Genomic DNA, 24260 nt, shown 5'->3' on the forward strand with positions numbered 1-24260 from the left:
ACCCCGTCGCCGCCTCTACCTCGCTGCCGGCCGTCTGCCGTCATCATCCATCGTCACGCCGTCCCTCAGTGAGCTTTCCTCTCTCCGATGTCGTTCATCGGTGTAGTTTATCCATCGGGTCTTGATCCAATTTAATCTAATCTTGTTTGGCCCTAGCGTCGTTGTCGTCTCCATGTGTTGCTATCGGAACGTTGTCATCATCCCTCCCTCTCCGATCATTTTGGATCGGTGAGACGTCTATCCTTGTCTCCTTGGTTTAGATTTCAACCCATCGGCCGCGCTTGCCAAGCCGCTTCGTCGCAGCCGCAGCCGTGCCCGTTGCGTTGTTGTTCGCCGCGCTGCTGCCCTAGCCTGTGCACCGTCGCTACCGGTTGTGCCGTTGTTGCTTGCCGTCGCCGCTGCGCTAGTCGCCTAGCCACCGTTGTGCCCTCCCTGCCACAGTCGTGTTGCTCCTGCTGTGCGTTACCGCTTGACCGCTAGCTGCTGTTTGGCCGCTGCTCGTGTGTGCCAAGTTGTTGCCGTCCCGCTACTGCAACCACCGAGCCACTGGTCGCCGTGCTGTGTTGTGCCGTGCCGTGCCGTTGCTGCTATACCATGTCGCAGCCGTGCGTCGCTTAAACCTAGCCGCCGCTTTAGCCGTTGCTCGGTAATCAAGTTGTCTAGCCGTAGGTGCATCCCTAGGTTCCTACCGGCCTATCGTTTGCCATACCGGGGCTTTACCATGAATCGTGTCTAGCCCACCGGTTTAGTCGCAGCCGTTGTTGAGTTGTTCGCTCGTTCGTTCGTCCGTCTAGAGTCGTCCTTTAGTTCAGAGCCGTTCAGAGCCGCCGGTTCCGTTCGCCGGTTTCGGTTGATCATTAGGCTGATCCCGGGTCATGTAGAATTGACTCGTTGAGTCGGTATCTCGTGAGGCTCACTTGCCAGATCAATCGAAGCCATCCAATCTTGGTCAACTCTATGTCAAGATTAATCTTAGCCATCCAAAATCAATATAAATCATTTCCTCTCTTTTCAGTGGCATATTATTCCTTTTTAATATATGTCATCTACCAATTATAATCTAATCTTTTTCCGGAGGTTGTTTTAATCTTTTCTCTCAGTTATAAATCATTTGTAAATGGTTTAATTAATTTGGAATAGTCTTTTCTTTAATAGGTTTAATTGGAATTAAATCTTGTAAAATTCATAACTAATTCATATGAAATCAAAATGAGGCCGTTCAAGTCTCTAAAATCATCTAAAATCATGATCTACATGTTTGTTTACTTTTTATGTATTGTTTATTTGGTTTTTATTAGTCTTTTTCCTCGTTTTGCGTGTTAGCTTGTCGTTTCCATCGTTTCGAAGGTTCGTGAGTGCGCCGGAAGTATTCAAGAAGATTAATTGAAGATCGATTATTGCAAGGCAAGTCAGACAGATCCCAAACACAGTTCCTTTGAGCATGTTGATCCTATATTTAAATTCTCTATTTATTTCAACTGTGCATTTATTTTTGAATGTCACCGGGTGGTGTGAACCTATTCCTTTGTTATGGCCAGTTTGCATTGATTACCCTATTTCTTGATTACCTCTGGTTATAATTTGACTAGTTGGATTTATATATTGGTTCAACTAGATGTATTAGATATAATTGCTTAGCCATGCTTAGAAACATTAGCACACAATTGGGATAACTAATGTTTCACTACTACTTAAAGATGGACATGATAATGGTAGCTCACGATGGCTAATCGTGATTGGTTAATTAATTAATGTGCCAACTAAAACTTGATAATGGTGGGTTGTGAGCACATGGTTTTGATGGTCGTGCTCATGACAATTAAGGACCGGTTCACGAGTTTCGGTTGTGAAACATTAACCGTGCCAACCACAAGCCAGAATTGGCAAGGGCTGGACACTTTGTATAGCAAGGCTCATTGTGGAGCACCAGACTGAGAAGTGGCGGAGATAAGCCCACGGGGGTTGCTGGGGAGTCCATGCCTCTGGTTTTTGAGGGGGTGACTACGATCCAGGAACGGTGCACTGCTTTGGGTTGAGTTATGCGAGGGTCTTGTCACAATCACTCGTCATGGTGACGTGTCTGCGCGGACACGGTGACATGACGGTGGGTTGTGTCTTGTGGGTACAGTGGTACACCTCTGGCCAGAGTAAAACTATTCGAATAGCCGTGCCCGCGGTCATGGGCGGGTCTAACAATGTCTTTCGTGATTAGTCCCACACTACTCATTAATAATAATGTGGTAATTGATGGTAATTAATTTAGCTCCTAGTTTGGAATGGTACATTCCTAGTTTGGAGATAGATCTGTACAGCCGGGTATGGTTGTTCAGGATGGTTGGGCCTGAGCAGCATGGGTGTGCTGTTCAGTGTTTGATTTAAATTGATGATTAATTACTCTATTGTTTTACAATTCTCAAATGTTTGCTAAATGCTGCTTTTGCAAATGAGCCCTGTATTATGCCATTCTTTGGTATCCTTGTGCACTTGCATATTTGCTGTGTGGCTTGCTGAGTATGTCATATGCTCACCTTGCAATAATCAATCAAACCTCAGTTGAAGACAAGTTGCGAAGGAGAAGACGTTTGGCTTATACTCCAGTTGAGCTGCCTGTGGGAGTGGAGCCGGAGCTTCGCTAGATTTTATTTTCCGCTGCAGTTTTCTTCTTGGTGAGGACTAAGTGCCTCTTAAGTAAGTATTTATTGTTCTAGTTAATTTGATGAATCTGTATATTAAATTGTCAGTTTGTGTACCTCAGCTGATTCCTGGACGAGGATTTTATGCACAAATAAGTTCGGAAATTACTAGTAAATTTCTGGGCATGACATACACACAAGCAGAAGTTGAAGCCTCAGTACTGGGGTTAGATGATAATAAAAATTTAGGAATCCAGTACTGCGACACACGACCAGAAGATCCAATAGGCATATATCCACGTGCAAAATCAATTTTAGAATTTTCAGAAAAATTCCTTCGAGGCCGGTCTGACCGAGATACAGTGGTCGGTCTGACCGGGGGCCGGTCTGACCGCCTCTGTACTGCCGGTCTGGCTGGTGTCCGGTCTGACCGAGGCTCTGCAGCCGGTCTGACCGCGGGACCCACTGCGGTCTGACCGGTTGCCTCGAGGGAAAACCAGATTTTTGCCACTTTGATTTTGCAACAGCAATCTCTCTCTCCTTTTTCTGTTTATGAGCTAATCTGAAACAAAAATCAACAATATGTCCATCTTTGCCACAAAAAGAACAAATATATTTTTCAAACTAGCATGAAAAGCAATTTGATATTTTTGCAATAACTTTTTAGTTAAAAACAACTCATCCAAAGTGCGTGTGTGCAAAGCAAAACTACAAGCAAGAGAAGATCTATTTTTCAAATCATGTGAAGCATTAACATCTCTAATTTTTGAAATCTCATTCATTAAAACCTCACAATTTTCACAATCATCATCATTAGGAATAAGATATTTTAACCTATCAATTTCAGATTTAAGAGATTCAATGATAAATTCATGTTTTTTATACATCTTCTCACACTTTTTATTTTTTGCACTCAAAATATTAATAGCTCCTTCAAAAGCACTCACCTCATTATCTTCATACTCTGTGTCAGATTCACCATGCGCCATGAAGCAAACATCGGAGACGTTATTTCCCTTATCATCATCTCCACTTTCACCATCTACATCACTTAGTGGCTCGAAAGCGGCGCAAACTTGTTGAAAAGCCTTCCTAAGATTCTCCATCTTCCTCCCTTGGTTAGAACCCTTCGACTTGTAGTTGTTGGGCTTGTTGTTGTTGGTCTTCCCACCATCTTTGTCTTCTCTTTTGCCTCTCCCAAGCTTAGGACAATACGAACGAAGATGATCAATTGAACCACATTCAAAGCAATGATTTGGACCACCTCTTTTCCTGTTCCTGGCATTATTCATAGCTCGAGCAATTCGGTTAGCAGCCAAAGCCAAATCCTCCTCCTCGATTTGTTCGAGTTGATCATCGGATGTGGCATTAAAAGCAGCAAGAAAAGAAGGCATAGATGAAGAAGCATCAACAACCAAAGAGGAAGAAGAAGAAACCAAAGCACTCGATTTAGAATCAACTTTGCGAGAAAGAATATTCATCTCATGTGTTTTCAATTTAGTATAAAGTGAATCCAAAGTCAAAGTAGACATGTTAACAGATTCCTGAATAGATGTAACTTTCATCTCCCAAATAGACATGTCGAGACCATTCAAAAAGTGACGAGAAATCTCAGATTATGGATAGTTAGCATCATAAGAAGAATCAACAGATCTAAGATCACTCAAAATTTTAGTAAATCTAGAAAGATAGTCATCCAAAGCCTCTCCAGATTTTATCTCAAATTTAATGTACTCCTTTTTAAAAAGATCTCGACGAAGCTCTTTAATGTTATTTGTTCCTTGATGAAAATTCTTCAAAGCATTCCAAATCTCATGAGCAGTTTCAAGATGTGCAACACGATCATAATCAGAACGAGAAATCCCACTCAAAAGAATATTACGAGCTTTGCAATTATTTTCAAATTCAGTTTTTAAAGCATCAGTATTAATTGCTTCAGGAATCACATAAGGATGAGAAACTTTCCTCCAAATATCATAATTTTCAGTCATAATGTAAGATTGCATCTTACTACACCAATGAGGAAAATCAGTTCCATCGAAAATATGAGGCTTAGTTGAAAACCTAGCGGGAGTAGCCATGGCAAAAAGTTTAGATCGATAAAAATCCAAAGAAGAAAACGAGGCTCTGATACCAATTGTAGGATCGTAAAGGGCCTTTCCCACCCCAAAAGCTAGCCATTGAGGTGAGGAGCTCCACCACTTATATCTTAGGTCCTTTGCCCTTCCACAACCAATGTGGGACTATTCAACACCATTTATCCCCCCTCTGGTTGGCTTAGTTCTTGTGTTTCGATCCTACATAAGATGTCTAGCCAATCACACATTGGATCAGCTCTAGTCTTCAGTAATTTCTAGCTTTTGGGTGGGTCTCACTAGCTAGTGCTATGTGTGGAATTTAGGAGTTATACCTCTGACCGTGCTGATGTTGATAACTTGTTGGATGATAGTTGTTGCTTCAGTTGTTTAGCTGACCAATTTCCAATATTTTCTAGGATCAAATCCTCTCTCGAGAAACGGAGTTGTGAAGTTCTGTACAACTCCAACAAAGTCTTAGTGTCATCGAGATATCCATGAATTGAATCATCAAAGCTGGATTGTTTGCAAAAATGAGCCATTTCATCTGCCCAACAGTTCCATATGAGGTGATGAAACTTTTGAAATCAAAGCAATGTAGACTAAAAGGTAGGATGATGTTCAAATTTTAGTATCCTTTATAGCTCCCAAAAGTACCTGAGGTGATATCATAGCCATGAGTGCGCAGGAGGCGAAATGCCATTGCACACGTTGGTATGTCCAGCATCACATCCTCCTCATTGTGTAGCCAGCATCTGCAAACAGTAATAAAATTGAAAGATCAAAGGAATTGGTACAAAACACTATAAATTCTGTGTAATCCTTTTGTTTTGGAAAGGTAGATGAAAATTTCTTCTGAGTTGCTGTCACCTGTATGTTCTGTCCAATATGTCTCTTATCTCACACACAAAAATCCGAGAAATCCCCGTCCTTTCAAGAGCATCGACCGTGCATAGCTGGGAGTATATATTTTGCGGATACATTGCTGGGACTGCAGAGAAATCTTATGTCCGTTAGCTGCATATGGTTGACATTTTTTTTTATCTAGTTCACATATACACGAAAAGTGATTTTTACAGTACTTGACAAGGTAATGAGAAATACTATATTTTACGATATATATAACTGGATGTTTCTTCATGCTATAACACCAAAAACAAAAAAAAGTTAGGAAAATTAGAACCATGCCATTATAATTTTGTAAAATTTGAGATATGACATCCTGACCCACATATCATTGACTCATATCGGTCCTACATGTCATTGAAATACCGATGGCATATCTCAAACTTTACAAAATTATAATGGCATGGTTCCAAATTACCACCAGAGGGGTAGTACTTAGGGGTAGTACTACACTAGAAAAAAAATGTAAATAAGGTATTTGTAGCTCCGGTACCACTTCAAACACTGTAAAATTTTTGTATATTAATCCATATGGATTGCTGCTGCTGCTGTCTCGTACCTGGGCCGCCAAACTTATTTGTAAATGAATCCAAATAGTTGAGCGCGCTGTCATTGAAACTATAGATTGCTGCAGCTGCCGTTGTGGAAGGTGAGTTGAACAACGATCCATTCTTTCTTTGATACGCCATTACTTCATCCCAATCTTGTAGGCTCCCTAACCCTTCCGATACGTATGCCATAAAGGCTTTTCTTGCAGAAACTGTTCAAGCGCCATCCCTGATATATTGTCAAAATTATAACAGTGGGAAATTAAGAACAAACTTTAATATAAAACTAGGAAGGTAGCCCGCGCATATGCGCGGGCATGTGCGTAAAATTTTTTTACGAATGTCCATATGTGGATGGTTTTCTATCAAAAATATTCTTTCACTTTATCATAAACTAAAATTAAACTAATTCGACGTGCTTTGAACGCTGGTTACTTGAAACATATAAATTGAACTAAAATTACTTTAAACCGTGTTGTTTCTAATACATGAGAAAATTTGTGTCGAAACAATAGATGTGTTCCCTATGAATGTCCAATTATTTTTGTTAGATTCTGTTTGAAATTTTAAATATATTCATTTTATTAGTTTTGCTAAAATGTTTGAATATTTCTATTTAGAATGGATTATAAACCCAACAAAAACAAATTTTAAATTAGATAAATTTTATTTTATTTTCATTTCTTTTTATCTCCATTTTTTTTGGATAAATCCACTTTATGAAGCATCTTTTTTGAAATGCTTTGATCTCTGTAAGTCAGAATGAAAATATATGTGGGTTGATCCTACAACCTGCCATGGGGTAAAGGTATCAATTCTAAATTATCTCGCTCCAATTAAGTAAGAAAAAATAAAATAGATGTCGTAGTATTTTCTTAGCAAATTACCACTAAACTGGAATATCATGTAATAATTGCATATTTCTAGATTGTTCTATTCTATATGTCACAAATTCACGATGTACTGTAGGAAGTTTTACCCAAAAAAATAGATATGGTCTTTTAATTTCTATCTGTAATTGGCTTATATATAGCTGAGGCCACATCATGGTTGTTTCATTCTTAAGATTCCTTGGTGCAACCAACGTGCCCGGTACAATCGGTTTGTTGTTCAACTGGCCACGTGACTTCATAGACCATATATATAATTTAGAAGCTATGATCATTTTATGATTATTTATTTATCTCCTGAAGTGATCATTTATTGATAAAAGCATCAATATCAAAATGTATGGGTAAATAGCTTCTATATATAAGCTGAGAAAAAGTTGATAGAAAGTCGTTAGATGTCTATCAGGATATAAGTAATGGGTCAACCAGTTTTATAAAAAATTGAGCTGTGATATTTTGATTTTTAGTGAGCAATTTTAGTATTTTCTTTTCTTTAGGGTAAAATTTGCTATAGGATATTAAAAAACATGTAATTGGCCGAGAGACACCGTAAGAACGCGTATCTGTTGTGGCACACCGAAAAAATTGGTAATTAGCTACTGGTGGCTCACGATATTATTTTATAATATCCAAAGGAAATGCAGAGAGAGACAATAACAAAAGTATAACTTTTCCCTTACCTACTAAGTCTGGCTTGCAAACACCTTTGACGCAGCAACAGCACCCGCCGGCGGTGAGATGGCTCTCTAGAGAGGGGAGAGGGGGTCAAGGAGGGCCCGTGCACCTGGGCTTGTGGCTCCATGTCATTTCCGCACTTGTTGCCGCTACAGTGTGAGGGCTATGCTGGCGCTAATGCTCCGCCACACACCACGCTTGGGGTGAGCACAACGTGGACCACCTCTTAATTCATGTCGAGTAGGGTGTCGCAGAGCGCAGGCTATTGTTGTCGATCTCGGAGTCTTGGCACGCCACGCTGCCATACCCTCCACCGCCCATGTCGTGACTACCACGGCGTTAGAGCGATATGCGAGCCACACATGGCAAGAAGGGGCAAAATCATACTTTCGTGATTGTTTCTCTCCCCTTTTCCTTTGGATATAACAAAATAATACCACGGGTATCTAGTAGCTAATTACCAGTTTTTTGCGGTGTCCCATAGCAGATATATGTTCTTGCAGTGTCTCTTAGCTAATTATACTTTTTTTGGGATGTCCTGTTGTAAATTTTACCTTTATTGAGAAGAGGCTTCAATATGGATGTGGGTTCATAATGTAATTTTTTGTTAGCAGTTAATATAGTCAATATGGGCATTAAGTTATTGTTTTCACTTAGAAAAATAATAGCTGGCTAGACCTAATAGGTGGAGATTTGTTTGTGGTCTTTTCTTTGCTCATGAAAATAATTTTAATTTTAATTATCATAGAGATATAAAAGCTGTGAAAAGTAATGCTGCACACTGCAAGTGAACGGGGATGGAGGAAGGGTTGAGATGTTTCTTTTTTTTAGAAAAATATTGATTGATTTGATGATCTAAAATAATGTGTTGATGTTTAAGTAAAAAACCGATGGTTGGATGTTATTTTTTTCTCAGATTTATTAGGTTTTTTTTTCTAATTTAAGTGAGATAAGTATCAGCTTAGCGAAATACCCATAGGGAAGGAGAGGAAGGAGAGGAAGGGAAGATGGTTTGGGATGTTTTTTATTAAAAAAATTAGATACAATAATGATGTAAAATAATGTGTGTATCGATTTAAGTGGAAAACAATGGATGGATGTTTCTCTAATTTAACATTGTCATACCACGATTTAGAAATATCTATAAGATTTTTAATGGACTTTAACACCTATTTTTGAGATTACTTTCGATAAAGTTAATTTTTGTTTTAAGTGTGACAGGGATAAAAAACAGAAAGGAACAGGGAGCCTACTAATTGATCACTCTAGCGTGGTGGACTGTATGGGGGACGTGGGTGGTTTTGGTTTTCCACCGATTTAAATAAAAATCAACGGAGATTTATCTATTTTATTAGGGTGCCACGTGGCGACTTGAGAGTATTTATAGGGTGCCATGTCACGGTTTGGGACTGTTTGTAGGATATTTAATGAATTTTGAAGTATAAGATAGATAGATAGTACTACGTACATATGGTTTTTCTCTTTATCTTATATGGTAGAAAATTATATTTTATATTTTTCTCCCGATTATGCTATGTACTTTTTTTACTTTATCAGACATGTATTTTTTCTTCCGACGAACGGAACATAAGCTTTATTGTTTTTTTCCGAATCATCGTACTGTACTTATGATTTTTTGTTTTGCCGACGGTACGTATTTTCCCTTTTATACAGGGAATGTATTATATACACACCTAATGATTCGTAATAGGTCCACCAATTTAAAAGAAAATCATCTATAGATATAGATATAATCTAATGGTCTAAAAATGATGGGTCCACCAATTAAATGAAAATTAACGGTGAGATTAGACAGTGCCACGTGGCGGCATATGAGTGTTTATAGAGTACCACGTGGTGGTTTGAGGGTGTTTTTAGGAAGTTTAATGGACTTTGAGTATATAATAGATAGATGCCCGACATATTAGAATTCCTCAGCAATAGGAAAATATAAATTATAAAATATATCATGAGTAGTTTGATGCATATGTTATATTAATGTTGTTTTTAATGCTGTAGTAATTTGTTATTAAACCTATTTGGCAAAGAAAAAAATGTATATGATAATTGATTAAGGAATAATTGTCTAGGAATACCAATCAAATAGTAAGAGGGCTTGTAGAAGCGTCGTGACTATATTTGAATTTTATTGTTATAGTATAGAAAATCCTAATTTAAAAAGGCCATCTAATTTGTTTTCGATGGTTTTAGCACTGTACTTATACTTACTTTTAGGGTTTTATAGTTCTTTTTTATCGTGCTTACAGCATACATGTGCATGTTCCTTTTTTATTCACGTGAACGGTAATATCTCAATGTTTTTTTTCTTGATAGCTTTTTTTCATCGTATAAGTATGGTCTAAAATAATGGGTCCACCAATTTAAGTGAAAATCGACGGTGGGATTGTAGAATGACACATGGCGGTCTAGGAGTATTTCTAGGAGTGCCACATGGCAGCGTAGGAGCGTTTGTAGGAAGTTTCATGGACTTTTAGTATATAATAGATAGATAGATAGATAGATAGATAGATAGATAGATAGATAGATAGATAGATAGAAGATAGATAGATAATAGATAGATAGATAGATAGATAGATAGAAGATAGATAGATAGATAGATAGATGTGGATAGTATGCAGATATATGCCAATCTACCATGTTCAGTAGTGTGCAGAGAAAAAACCTGGATTTTCCAGAATTTTGCTGCCTAGGTACGTTCTACAATAAGTTATAATTAAGTGCTCGGTCGTTCTTAACTGCTATTAATGGAGGAAAAGCTAATTGCATTGTGCTCCATAGAGTAATGAAATTTATTCGCAATCCCTTCATAAGGGACACCATAGATATGCTAGCTGAGTCCAGATCATTTTTTTTCCCCTTCTAATCTGATCTGTTTTCAAATAATAGAACTCCCAAAAAACACGGATACAATTCCCAGTTAGTTCCGACACTTTCATGCATGATATTTGCTTGATTTCAATCCATCCTGACATGTTATTGTCTTGCCGCTAGTAATTTTACACTTTTAAATACAAAAGCTAATTAAAGAAGTATAAGTACAATATAAATGTTCAGAACTGAATTTTATTAATTAGTTTTTCACTAATTGGCTAACCTTTCCAATTCGATCTTCCGGAGGTGAAAAATCTCATCAATATATGTTTGCATAACAGGTAATCGCAAACCCATCCCAGCGGCAAGGCTAATCAGACCAGAAAAAGTAATGTTGAAACCAGCGGGAGCAATAGTTTTGACATCCATCGCAACAGAGAAATTTCTTCCGATAAAATTTAGACCTGTCAACAAGCATAATTCACAGCAATAAGGTCTCAAGAGCATCGAACATTAAGGTACGGAGAGCGGCAGTTTACTGATCCTTTTTTTAAAAAAAAAATTAGAGAAGGGTATTTTTTACCCGGCCATTGAAATAGGAAACTTAGCCCCACAAACAACCCAATCTCTGAAATTTTCTCATATAGAGATTTGAACTCAGAACATTGGAGTACTACTCTGGTCACTGCAACCACTAGTTTACTGATCTTTTTTTTTAAATGATTTACCGAGCTCTTTTGCCATCAATAAATATTTGAAGCTTGAAACAAAGGTTAAAATACTTAGTAGGAAACACAAAATTGGTGTATATAGATCTCTCTCAAAAAGTAATTTTATAATATCTTCAACTTACAATATTTTATAAATTTATTCTAATACAAAATTATAATCAAAGTCACACCTTAAATTCTCTTAAAATGTCAGATATCATATACTGTTTTTACTAGAGGCAGCACTTTTTACCTCTCTTAATGTGATATGGACCTACATTCCACCTCTTGAGCGCAACAACACAAGCCAATGTACACAAAAGGATATCTTTGTCGACTGATGAACTTGATGGGTTTATACCCCATGATCCATTGTCCTGTTGGTTTTGCAGTATCCACTCAATACACCGCGGATAACATGGAGCCTGAGGAGAACCACGCTCTGACACCATACTCACCCATGCTGTGTCATACAAGGACAGTGATAATTCAACTCCCTGCAGCTTCTTCCTTGTGTTAGCTTTGAGTTCCTTGTTGTGCTGCAATATTACAACAGAATATTAAACTCAACCAAGGAATCAGATAATAAGAGATTAGATATACTAGGGTGTATCTCTAAATTAAATACATGATACTAGTCTCTCCATTTTAAAATATATGACGCTGTTGACTTTTCACATAACGTTTGACCATTCGTCTTATTAAAAAAATATATAAATATCATTTGATTTATTTTTTTACTTGTTTTATCATCAAATAAAATATAACCTCAACTTATACTTTTTCGTATTTATATTAAATATTTAAATAAGACGAATATTTTAAACGATATACAAAATGTCAACGACGTTATATATTTTAAAAATGAGATAGTACTTTAGTTTACAAGGATCTAAGTGCAAGATATTGTTGGTAGGCTATTTAAACCTTGACCACCTCAAAGAACTTTCAGATCAATATTTTTCAATGGACTTCAATAATGTCATGTGTTCGTTTGATCAAGTATTTACAGATAGAAATTAGTGGTAGTCAAACTAGAATGCACGAAGCGCGTTTAGAAGTGGGGCGAGTAGAGATAATCAAAGCCACCAAATGGGTACCATGACTTGCAGACTTCCCACATTTCCCTCAAATTCTATCCTCTTCTCAACACCTGTTGCTGCTGGGAAAACAAAATGAAAAGAAGTGAAATATGTCGCCAAAACCAATCCAATCACCACTAGAATATGAAACTTCAATGGCTGAAAATTACAGATACCAGTACCTGTGCACTCACACAAGTTTTTTTTATATACCTTTGACCATTTATCTTATTAAAAAAATTGTGTAAATATGCAAAAACATAAGTCAAGCTTAAAGTAACTTAAACGATAAAAATATCACAACAAAGTAAATAAGTAGATTTTTATGAAGTATAATTAATGATGAAAAACAAATTCTCATTTTATTAGGAGCTCCAAAAATTAAAATTATAAATTGCATATAGAGATTCCATCAAAATCTTGTATCTTCATTCTTCAGTTTTCATGGTATAATAGTCTAGTTTCTTTTTTTGAAATTTTTTACTGTTCTATGAAAATATTATAATAAAGTGCCTAACTAAATATAGGTATAATTTGATCTATATAGCAACATCGATCCCAACGAAAACTATTGTACCTCTGGTGACCTTAGGAGGAGGTCCTTTTCTGAAATGCCTTGACACCATACCATGGGAATGGGGTGAAGCTCTAGGGAATTGGCCCATGGAGCATGAGAAGCTCAGCAACATCGTCCACGTCATCTAATCAGTCGCACAGTATTGAGTATTTGAGTTGCCTGCGCCTTACAATTTACATGAGCTAGCTAGCAAAGGAAACAAGACATGCATGGACACATGGTATAAATCTGTCTACTGTATAATTATACCATTAAAACTGAGAGAAAAGAAGCCAACGATATAAGAGCGTATAATCTAACAATAATAGTCCTGTGAAATTTTAAATGCTAGAATTGCTCTTTTTTTGGATGGATCAAGTATAAAACTAATTAATTATATGTATATATATGTTAGAAGATGATTAAGTACACACAAATGGAACAATATGTAGACGTAGGAAATTACAGAAATGTACCTGGAGAGGCAAGGGAAATTGATGAAGCAAAACTATCAGATGATATTTGTGTTCTGGATTCAGGCCTAGCATTAGCAGAAGCAGACAGCTCCGTGAGTCCGTACGTGTGTGGCCTTCTTGTAATGCTCCTCCACAATTGCTGCATCATTGCACTCTATATATATTATTATTAGTGATCAAACAAATCTGGACTATTGCCATGGATTATATATCGGAGGATTGATTAATCAGCAGAGAGAAATAATTAAACAAAATGTGTGTCGGATGATTCTCTTTCTGGATATTTTTTCCTCTCTCTTTTTTGGTTTCGCAATTAATGGGGTAGGTGCACATGATTCCAATAGATGCAGGAACGACGAGCTGCAATTCGTTCGGATATCACAAAATGATTGGTGATAACCCTAAAAAAAACTGTCGCGAGGTTTTCTGACTGGTCTCGGTCGATCGGTCCAATTCTCAGACCAGTTATGTGTGTCCACGTCACATTCATTCCTACGTATACGTTTCTCTCACTTCAGTTTTTGGTTGCTTTGAACTCTCTCCGTTCCATGATATAAGGGATTTTAAGTTTTGGTTTGTAGTGTTTGACCATTCGTCTTATTCAAAAAATTTAAGCAAATATAAAAAGCAAAAAGTTGTGCTTAAAGTACTTTGGATAATAAAGTAAGTCAAAAAAAATAAATAATAATTCTAAAATTTTTTGAATAAGACGAGTGGTCAAATAGTGCAAGCAAAAACTCAAAATCCCTTATATTATGGGACGGAGGGAGTACCTATTGATTGATCTGTATTTAGTATCACACAAGTAGCAAATTAATATATTTTAGTCCTACATCTCATATGTAAAAAGTAATAGTGTAAAATTTGGAGTTTTCATTCGAAATATATAGAATTTAGTGTGTAAATTTAGAATTTGCAGTGTTAATTATATTATATATTTTTGGATTTAGAATATACTTTAATTTACAATGTTAAATATATTTTAATTTACAGTGTTAATTTTGTGTGTAAATTTAGAATTTATTCCATTCATCCCATAAAAAACCAGCCTAGAATTGGATGTGACATATTCTAGTTCAACGAATCTGGACAGGAGATGTCATATCCAGTTCTACATTCTTTTTTTAGAAGTAGGGAGTGCAGTGTTGTCATATATAGATTGTACCGCTGTCCAAATACATATTATAACTTCAAGTCTTAAATTATAGTTAAATTTATACATATATTCGATACAAATTCTAACACTATATAAATCCAAGATTGTACTTCTTTGACTTTCCAAAAGATCAGTTTATCACGCCATATTGTTTTATTTATGCATACAGGCTGCTAGTGCTAATTTCTCACATTATTAATTGCTTTATATATGGAAACAGGTTTATATTTTACTACTCTATCTTTATTGCCTGGCTGCTGGTAGTACTTTCTCACACCATTGCTTTAGATATGCAGACTGGCTTGTATTATTGCGACAAAATATCAGGTGAGAACCATTAGATAAGTTAAAACTTATAAAAATCAGACTTAAAAGTTTTTTAAGTTTATGCAAAATTTACTAGAGACAAGTATAGGCATAAATTATATCACTTATCACCCAATCTGACGTTCATACCTAACTTCATTTTAGGTAGGGAAAAAAACAAATTTCAGGCAAATAGTAAGGGGATGTAACTAGCCTTTTTTTTTCTTCCAAAGAAGTTGAGTTCCAACATGACATTTGGTGGTAATCTAGTGTATGCCAATAATTGTTCCTTTTTTAAATTTCAAGAATATTTAGGTCCGGCTTTCATGGATTTTTTTATAGGAAAAAGTACGTTTTACCCACCCGATCTATTGCGACAGTACGAATTACCCCCCCGAACCACAAAACCGGTTATATTACACCTCAAAATATTGATACCGGCTGAATTACCCCCCGACTCAATACTGAGCGGTTTTGCTCCGACGTGGCATACACGTGGCGTCGACGTGGAAATCCAATCCACAAAAAAAAACAAAAGAAAATATAGGGCCCACCTGTCATTACCTCTCTTCAGTCTTCCCCCTCCCCCCTTCTCTCTCAGGCACGCGTTGAAGGGCAGTGGGCGGCGGCGGCGGCGCGCGGATGGGCGACGAGCGTGGCAGTGGGTGGCACGGCGGGGAGTGGTGGGGCCGGGGCAGGCAGCGGGCGTGGTGGAGAAGCAGCCGGTGGCTGGCGGGCGTGACGGCGCCCGTGCCCCCTTGTCGCGGCGGAGGGCAGCGAAGCACGGCTGCGAGGCGGTTGGCGGGGGGACGACGTCGCGGGGATTCGCCGTGAACGCCTACCTCCTCCCGCCGCTACCGCCGACGGCGACCGACCCGCATCTGCGAATGAAAGACGTCGCGCTCTCCTCCTCCGCCGCACCCCGCCGCCGCTCGCCTCCTCCGCAGCACCTGCGCCGCCCTGCCTCACCGCCGCCGCCTAGCCTCCTCCACCCCCGCCTCTCGCCTCGCCGCCACGCTCACCACTCTGCTGCCTCGCCTCCTCCGGTGCCCCCACCGCGCCTGCCCTGCCTCGCCGCCGCCGCCTCGCCTTCTCCGCCCCGCCACGCTCGCCTCTCCACCGCCTCGCCTCCTCCGCCCCCGCCGCGCTCGCCTCTCTGCCGCACCCCACCGCCGCCCACCTCCTCCGCAGCACCTGCGCCGCCCTGCCTCACCGCCGCAGCCTAGCCTCCTCCACCCCCGCCTCTCGCCTCGCCGCCACGCTCGCCACTCTGCTGCCTCGCCTCCTCCGGTGCCCCCACCGCGCCTGCCCTGCCTCGCCACCGCCGCCTCGCCTTCTCCGCCCCGCCACGCTCGCCTCTCCGCCGCCTCGCCTCTCCGCCGCCCCCACCGCGCTCGTCTCTCCTCTGCCCCCGCCGCTCTCCACCGCCGCCGCCGCCGCCTTGCCTCGCCTCGCCGCTGCTGACTCCGCGTGCGCTTGCTGCCTTGGCCGTCGCCGTCCGAAGGAGAAGAGGGAGAGACAGTGAGATAGTGAGAGTAATGACAGGTGGGCCCTATATTTTCTTTTTTTTTTTTTTGCTGATTGGATTTCCACGTCGACGCCACGTGTATGCCACGTAGGAGCAAAACCGCTCAGTATTGAGTCAGGGGGGTAATTCAGCCGGTATCAATAGTTTGAGGTGTAATATAACCGGTTTTGTGGTTCGGGGGGTAATTCGTACTGTCGCAATAGTTCGGGGGGGGGGTAAAACGTACTTTTTCCTTTTTTATATGATCGTCAATTTAATCGTTGGCAACGAGCTAGAGTCTACACTCGCTGACCCACGCGTTCCCAAGTTCCAGGCTATCTGACGCTCGCAAGTCGCAACTAAGTAGAAATTCTTGGCTGCTTAACATTATTAATTAATGTATTCAGGCTGCTTTCACGAGTTAAGGGGCTGTTTGGTTGGCTCCCAAAGGTTACCATGCCAAACCTTAGTTATGCCACAATTTACTAGAAAAGAAATCCGCGCAAATGCGCAGGCATCTAATTTAATGTTGCTTGAAATATTATTTTACACACATGAATATAATGTTTGCATATGTGTGACTGTTCCTTGTACTATTCTCAACCTGTTTTTTTTTGTCAATATTTTGTTTCTGACTATTTTGATTGCTAATTATCCTTGCAACACATAAATTCTAAACTAAAATTACTTCCAACCATGAAATCTTGAATTATAGGAAAGTATTATGTCTCGACAATGGAGTTGGTTCCTGTAAACTGTAATCTAAACTATATATTCTTTTTAATACATATCAAATCTTCATTTTGGAGTTCTAAACTTTAAGAAATTCATTTTCTTAAGAATAGTTATTGAACTTCAAGCAAAAAAGTTCAAATTATTTATACAATTTATATTGGGCTTTGGATTCAACAAAATTTGTTTAGATTTAGCCCAAATTTTGTTTGAATTTCAGTTGTCCTTTCTATTTCTTTTAGAATATTAAAGGTCTATGTTCTATCAATCGTTATTGAAATGCTTTTGATCTCTTAAAATTGGGATGCAAACAGAACTGTGTTGAGTGTACAACTCAGTATGGGATAAATGTGTCCTTTCTAAAATTCTTCCTCCAAAATTGAGACATCAATGTGAGTATGCATCCAGGGACATGCAAAAATTCTATTTTAACCATTGCAAAAAAAAAAAAAAAAAACAGGGCAAAGAAGGTGCATATGTACCTGTTGTAGCCATGGAGAATATTTTAGAACTTTTTTTGTTATATCTCACTGTCTAGAACAATCAGTTTGTTAGAAATTTTTTCACCATGAAAGAGCATTAAATATCTTTTAACTACCGATTCTAACTAGACAACAGAGCAAAACAAGCAAGATAAGGAAACAGCTACGGTTCGGATTTGTCCCAATCTTCCACAGTACTCTGTATGGGTGCAGCAAGAATATGGCAGTAACAGGCAAGATAAGGAAACAGCTACGGTTCGGATACCTTCAAACTTCCAAAAAAAATCCATCAGATCGAATGTTTGGACACATGCATGAAGCATTAAATGTGGACGAAAAAAAAACCAATTGCACAGTTTGCATGTAAATTGCGAGACGAATCTTTTAAGCCTAATTGCGCCATGATTTAACAATGTGATGCTACAGTAAACATTTGCTAATAACGGATTAATTAGGCTTATTAAGTTTATCTCGCAGTTTACAGGTGGAATCTATAATTTATTTTGTTATTAGTCTACGTTTAATACTTCAAATGTGTGTCCGTATACTTAAAAAATTTTTGACACACGAACTAAACACGGCCTATGTATATATATACACTCTAATCTCCAGTTGAATAACTCAAGAGCAGCAGCAGCAGTATTAAGATAGATATCTCGTCCAACTGAACTGAATAGCTCTAGTAGCATCAAATTTAAACAGATAGATGATCCAGTTTACAATGAATAAAATAACCAAATCTGTAGATAAATTCCACCTGTGCAGCAAGAATGACACACGATCAGAGCAAGAAGACTTTGGCAGAAATCAGAAGAAATTAATTCCCGATCACGCTCGTCCAAACCAACGCAGCAACGATGATGGCAAAACATCAGGCAGATGGAATCACCACCTACTTCCTGACCTAGGCGGCGGCGGCACAGCAAAGAGGGAAACTAAAAACCAATCTCCTAATACAAGGAACATGGCATTATAGGTGGCACAGAGGCCTATCCAGCTGAACGGACTAAAGACCAACATGGACTCCTACACACCGATGCAAATAACACCGAAAAATCTCATTAATATAAAACCTGATTACTTGGTAATCCTACCGCTAAGCATGGAAGGAAAGCAGCCACATGCATGCGTACATGCGGAGGTTGTGGGAGAGGATTTCGGTTTTTTTATGTGGGTCCTTGAGAGCGTTTTTGGATGCCACATGGCAGCTTGAGAGTGATTTTAGAAAATTTAATGGACTTTTAGTATATAATAGATAGATAGATGTTTGGTTGGTTGCCACACTTTATCATGCCTCACTTTACAAATCATTGGGCCTACGCGTCATAGACTCAATTTCTTGCCATACCTACCCACACTTGTGGCCAACAAATTGCTAGTCTCACTTTGTGTGGCATAACATACTTGTGGCAAAGTGAGGTGTGGTAAACTTAGCCATCAACCAAACAACCCCTAAGTATGTCAAACTAGCCGCCCAACTTCTTTTATCCAACAAACCAGCTTTCCTAGAAAACCAAGCCGGCCGGCCGGCTAGACTCCTTGACAGTTGTGACAAGGACCTACTAACAAGACAACTTTCTTATAGCTTCTTCCTCTTTTGTCGTTATACAGATTTATCCTAAATTAAACATATCTATCTTTAATCATTTATTTTTAAGAAATCCATATAGTTTAACATGTGAGTTATATAATAGTGAAAGCATTTTTTAGTGAAGGATTTGAAAATATATAAATCTTATAATGTTAAACTATAAGAGTTTATAGAAATTGATGATAAAAATTAAAATGATTGACTTAGGATAAACTGATTTGAAATTAATGTAAAATAGGCTTTGATTAATCATTCATCATTTTCTCCATGTGTCATTTACTGGTAAGATTACACTTACTCCTTCCATTTCATATTATAAGTCATATTGACTTTTTTCTTAGTTAAACAACTTGATTATGTTTGTAAAACATATAGCAACATTTTCAACATAAAACAAATATACTATCAAAATATATTTAGTTTTACGTTTGACGAAACAAAATATATTCAATGTTACGTTTAATGAAACTAAATTTTGTATTATAGATGCTACTAATATTTATAAGGGGCTGTTCAGATTGATGCCATTTTTTACCATACCATTTTTTTGGTAAAGTTGCTAAAAAAATATCTACGTTTAGTTTGTTACTAAATTTGGTAAATACATAAGAAATCTTGCTAAAATTTTGGCAATATTGCCATCTTACCAAAATTTCATCTTACCAAAATTTTGGCATTGCTAAAATTTGGTAAGATTTATTTTGGCCACAATCTGAACAAGCCCTAAATTTGGCCAAATCTAAAGAAGTTAGACTAGAAAAAAAAAAGTTAAAAGTGACTTCTAATATGAAACTATTGGAGTATTATTTATGGTTTTTTTATATGGATAGAAATCCGGCTTCGATATAAATAAATGGATACGCACAACCAAAGGTTGCACGAGTACATACACTCCACATCTCACACAAGAACAAACAACCCAAAAGAGAACAAACAACAAAAAGAAAAGATTGGAAGACTAGCTTCAAGTTTGTCGTCATCACATCAAACATTGGGAACCTCCACGCCCTGTCGTTGATGCTGCAGCAATTGTAAAAGCTCTCTTGCCCCACCATGAGCAAAGGAAGTGGACAGAATTAGTCCGGCCAACTGCCTTCATGTCACCAAGCACCACCCTCATGCCGACGAGACAATTTATGCTTCATCCGCATGAACGTGTCCATCGCCACCATGCCATCGTCATTATAGAGTATCACCTCCACCGAGCTGTCGCAGCTTATCTCACCAAAAATCATAGTGACATCGCAAGAAAGGATCGCGCTGCCCCTTCACTGTCGCTGCATAACCTCACCTCTACCAAGCCGACGAAGCTTACCTCACCAGAGAATTGTTGCTGCCACCCTGTCGTCACCGCAAATTGTTGGTACTTCTTACGGTCACAGATAAATCTGCTAGTGCGCAGATAACACCGTAGCATTTCACCCATGAGTATTCCCGAGAGTATCGTATTTTTATATTTCCACTAGGAAGACGACGGTATAAAGATATATTTTCTTTTATATCTCTTAATCAATCTATAATTATTTCACCAAAGTCTAAAAAGGGGTTAGGATAATAAATGATAAGGTAGTTGACACACGCAGAAGATTCACCTACATAAGAATATCTAGTAGTGATGAGGACATCACTTCATTGGATACATGCATCACTCCACAAGTTACAATAACAACTCGAAGTCCAGTTCGGCCTCCGGAGATAGCACTGACTTCAAATGGACTTACGCATTCATGTCAACTCCGATTTTGGTGATCTTGGACTTATTGGAAATCCTATCTCGTCACCTTTCAAACGCATCTGGTCTCATATCCAAATTCATCCAGAGTCAACGGGAATCATCAAAACAATATAACGATATTGCTGAAATCGAACTTGGGCCTTGGGCCTTGTAATAAGAATAGGGCCATCTCGGAAGTGTCTCCCTCCACCTCCACGAATGAACACTTAGCCCTAGCTCTGTTTTCCTTTATAGATGCGTATGTACAACCTCTACAACAATTAGGTTTTGTTTAGTTAAATTTTTCTAAGTGTCATTCACCTTGTCTCTAGTCCTCGCTCGATTAGTCGGCGACTATAGATTTAGAGCCCCCAATAGTGGTGTGTTGATTTGCTGGGTCGATTAGATCTACCATTTCTATCGCAACTATTCCTTTGTGCTTAATCACATATTCACAAAATTTAGATTGCATATTATCTTGTTCTTGTAGTGTTCTCTCATTTGCATTGTAGGGATCCTTAAACGCGCGTCACGGTTGGTACAACATCGTTTGTAGTGTAGCGATTGCACAACGTCCTAGACTTGTTGTAGTTGGTAGCCACCTCACAAACATCGCACTCGACCAAAGCAAGAGTTATCCCATCACCAGAAGATCGGATCACAAGAGACAACATCATCAAGTAGGAACTTAGTATTAGGAAACTACGATTCATATCTACTTCTGTACTAATCATGTCTAGTATACACTTAACCTATACATGCTTCCAGGCACCCAAGTACTACCGAGAGACCACTCCCTACTAGTCTGCCAGCGTGGTTATGACATTTACGCACTCTTACATTATACCCAAATGTGAGGAATACAAGGGATGTACAGGGCTTTCACCGCTTGCTGCCTACCTCACTTTCCGTGGGGCACACCCGCATCCAACAACATTTATCTAACCTAAGCACCATGCTTTCACTAACTCCCCCGGGACTCTCACCCTATGGATGGACAAGTTGGAGCTAGAGCAACCTATAAAGTTCATTGGACCGTTACTATAGCATGGATCGACTAGCCTAGGATGAAGGTCATTCTATTAATTCAACTATAGTCTTACACAAAGAGTAAAGTACTAGACACATATCCAGAATTTCGAGAAGACTATAGGACTGAAGCTCCTGAGCTTTATTCCTACTAGAAACTATAGAGAATACAAAGTGGAAGAGGGAATTACTCCTTGTGGTGTGTGTTGCAACTGGGGGAGAGCTCCTCCTTTTATAACACTTTTATGACAGTTGTATGGCGGTTACTGATCCGCTAACCATGCATAACCACCATCAGGAGCGCCGTAGGAAGTGACATGTGGGGCATCAGGCTGAGCGACACCAACCAGGCCAAGTTCGGCCGAACCAGGTAAACCTCCTCTCTCCACCGCCTTTGGTGAGAGACTGCCAGGTAGGCCCCTTAGTCGGTTCCCAGGTGGTTAGCCACACGAGTCGGTTTGAGCTAACTAGTGGGCCCTCAATCTGTGTGCTCGCTCGTGATTCGCCGGAAGTGTGTTCTTCATATGCCGGTGTTAACAGTGAAATTTGGTAAGCCCTAAAGTCATCATCGGCTGAAAATCAGTATCAGCTTCAGAGTTCTACAATCAGTCGATTGGAGTTATCAACTTGTCAGTTGTCGGATTCTTGCTATATTCGGTTAAGGAAATTGATCTACTAAAGGAAGCTTATCCAAAAGAGACCGAGTTTAAGGAGGATGCGGCATGACAAGTTATCTATTAATTAGGAATAGTTTGTTAGTTTCCTTTTATCTTTAGGAAAGTGTGTTTAGTGTCCGATATGGACTTTATGTTTTCCTTTTATCTTTAGGATAGTTTCTTTCTTGTCCGACAAGGACTTTATCAAACCATGGGTATAAATATGTACACCCGGGGTCTATTTAATTTATCAATATCGATCAATACAACTACTCTCGGCGCATCGCCACCCTCTTTACCGAGGTTTTTACTTATCAACCGGTGGAACTTGGCACCTGACGCGGGGCTGCATCGGCTTTCGATCCCCGGCAAAGGGGTAAGTCCTATGTTCCGTCGGGCCCTGGTGAATCTGTCATCTACGTCGGTGTTGTTCAAGGCTGCATCGCTTCGATCTCTTGGATCGCTCTGGTTTGGTTGATATATTTGCCTACCTGATATCTCAATTCTATCTCTAATTGCATTGTGTTTAGAGACGCATCGGTTTAGTTGGGACTATCTCGGTTAGGTCTGATCTCCTGTCTTAGCCGATATATCTCTACAATCACAATGTTGTTCTAAATAGATTTGTTATATCCATCACATTAGACAGATCTATCGGCTCATCGAGTATTAGATTATCATATACAATCTCGTGCTGCATCGGTTAGGTTCGACCTACTAGATTGTTGTTGATAATATAAGTCTTGTTAAGCCGATAGGTTCATGCTAGTGTTTTATCGGGGTGCTTGCCGATAAGGTATCTGGACGTTGCATCGGCTTATAAGGATTGCATATATATATACAAGTTGTATTTAGCTGATCGCAACAAAGACTTTACTGTGGATTTTATGACATCGGACCTCCAGTCGATGTATGCTTTAACCTTCGGATCAGTGCTTATTCTATCATATCATATTGCTAGCCGATTGGTTTATACTAGATTATATTGTTATTTTATTACATCATCATCAGCCGATTTCCTTTATATCATTATCTACATTGGACATATAGCCGATTGCTTAAACCCTATCGCTATCGGCTAGTATCGGCATCGGCTATTATCGGCATCGGCTGGAGCTACTCCATCGGCTTGTCAGCCGATTGGCTATTTGATCTACTGTTTACATATCTTATCAGTTGCAGGATCAAACTAACTGGCACGCTCGCATCTCATCAAGTTTTGGACCTGCACTGGAGCTAAGCAAATCTCCCAGGCCAGCGTGTGTTTTTCGCATCAACACGCTTTTGGCACACCCGCTGGGACCACGAATTTTATATCCACATGTTTGAAGAAGAAGTCAATGCCAAGATCATGGTCACGGTGGAGAATTTAACGGACGAACAGAGGCAACAGGTGGAGCAGTTTGTAGCTGATTTTCAAATGTGTTGTCTTCAATGTTTTATTATGACACTAGAAGGGCCAATTCAGAAGACTCGATTCCCCAAGCCGATAGTTGAAATACTTCAAGATACATTTGATGAAGCAGTTCAGCGTGTGTTTTTCACATCAATAGGCGGTTTCATTTCTCCTTCACTTTGATGTATATTCTCTACATTCACATTAGTTCTTTAATCCTAATACAATATATTATGTATTATTGATATATGCGTAAGAAATGTTGATTTTCCCTTTATTCATTGGTTTAGTTGGTTGTCAAAATTGGT

General features: G+C 39.1%; 1 pseudogene; it reads right to left on the reverse strand.

Annotated features, from left to right (window-relative positions):
* Positions 1-5037: 5037 nt before the first annotated feature.
* LOC107277502 (ent-sandaracopimara-8(14),15-diene synthase, chloroplastic-like) lies at positions 5038-13040 on the reverse strand (annotated as a pseudogene).
* Positions 13041-24260: the final 11220 nt, after the last annotated feature.

The sequence above is a fragment of the Oryza sativa genome, chromosome 12 (assembly GCF_034140825.1).
Source record: "Oryza sativa Japonica Group chromosome 12, ASM3414082v1".
NCBI lineage: Eukaryota > Viridiplantae > Streptophyta > Magnoliopsida > Poales > Poaceae > Oryza > Oryza sativa.